Source organism: Myotis lucifugus, unplaced genomic scaffold (assembly GCF_000147115.1).
Source record: "Myotis lucifugus unplaced genomic scaffold, Myoluc2.0 scaffold_31, whole genome shotgun sequence".
NCBI classification, from domain to species: Eukaryota; Metazoa; Chordata; class Mammalia; order Chiroptera; family Vespertilionidae; genus Myotis; species Myotis lucifugus.
Genome location: NW_005871079.1, coordinates 2,615,682 through 2,617,576, shown reverse-complemented (window position 1 = coordinate 2,617,576; position 1,895 = coordinate 2,615,682).

Below are 1,895 nucleotides of genomic sequence, written 5' to 3'. Positions count from 1 at the left end.
ATACAATGGCAATGAGAAGGTGGCTGAGCAGGAGGAGGGTCTGTTGGCAGAAACATTGAATGTTTCATTTCCCTACTTCTGAGAGTGTAACTGAATCTCCTTGAAGTTCTAAATTAGATTTGAGAAAGTAAAAGGAACAAATCCTTCAGCATCCATGTCAGAAATGAAACAAAGCCTTGAAAAGTATAGTGCAGGGCCCCCTGGGAGAGAGGATGCCTCTTAGACAAGCACAAATGGGTCTGGAGGCTTTCAACTCCGTGTGTCTTCTTCATCCATCTCCATTCACGAGTCCTTCCCAGAAAGCCTGGGGCAGAAATCATGGGACTTGTCCCCCAGGACCTTTTGACACACTGGTCCTTACCTCCCTCCAACAGACTGGCCCTCACCCGTTTCTCCCTCATCCAGAAATTAGGTTGACCCCACATGAACCTCGCTCTTTCTCCTCCACCTGCTGAATCTAAGACGACCATTGCACACAGCAGCACTCCTGACCCTCTCTGCAGAGTGAAAGCCCGGCTGCACAGAACCCCACAGAACACCGTGCAACGGCAGCAGCCTAGCCCTGGCTGAACACATGGTTCTCCGGACACTCCAGGCGCTATTCCAGGTCCAATTACCGACTTCCTCTCCTCAACACCCATATGAGACCATTACTGCTTCCCTCATTTGTAGGTGAGGAAACTGAAACTCAAATTTTAAACTGCTAATAAGTAGCCATGAAGAGTCAGCCTGTAAGTCTAACTAACCCCCTCCCCCCCCCAATTCTTAACCAATAAACCCTATTAACTGTGCATCAGACCCAGTCAAGCAATCACAAGCCACAGAATATTATTAGTGAACGTATTTTCTTTTGCATTAATATTGCATGAGAAGGCATTGAGGTTTCTCAGATTTCAAATATATGTGATTTTTCTTTTTCTTAATATTGAAATCCAGACCACTCAGCAAGGGCTGTTATGCGCTTACTGACTTCTGGAAAAAAGGTCCACAAGCTGGTGGTCTTGGTGGCAGGTACCCCCCTGAGACACAACTGTTGGTTCTTTCTGTCTACTTAGGGCCCATTGTCATAAAAGGGCATGTAAGCAAAGCTCTCATCTCCTATCCATTGGCCCACCAGCCAAATATTTACCCAAATATTCCCCCGTCCAGTAATATTCAAAACAATGGTCTCCACAAATCTAGTATCCAAGGTCTTATTCAGCCAAGAGAAGCGATTATGGTACTTCTATAACTTGTCAAGACCATTAAGCTACCTTCAGCTGATTTTCAAAGATTAAAAAAAAATTCATTAGAGTTCATCTCCAACAATAAGGGGAATGCCAGTTTTTAGGTAAATCAAGTCTTAAGAAAAATGGTAAAGAAGGAAATATTTAGATTTAAGATTTTTTTATAGTTAAATTGTGGCTAAGGGAAAATTCAGGGTAAGATTTGGATAAATGAGGAATGAAAGCACAGGGTGATTGCCAGCATGGATGCTGAGGGGGGAGGAAGAACTGTATTTTATTATAGTGTTAAGGTTGGCAAAGCTTCTTTATGACTTAAGTCAATGTCACCTTCACCCAGAAGCCTCCCTCCCAGAAGTCTCTTCCACACTTCCGGTTAGTTGCCTGTCCCATATGTCCCACCGCACACTCATTCTCCCACTTAGAGCCATTGTTCCCAACTCTAACCCTCTGTTTACTTGCTTGTTCACACATTAGACTGAGACATGGCAAGCTGAGATTTGATGCTGTGCTTTTACTTTACATTCCTAGATCCAGTACAAACCTCAGCGCTTATGAGGAGTTCAGAAACAAAACTTCTAGGATGAATTTGCACTCTGACACCCTGTTCTTTTGCAAGCTCTGGTTACACTTCCAAAAAAAAAAAATACATTTTATATGCAAAACGTGTAC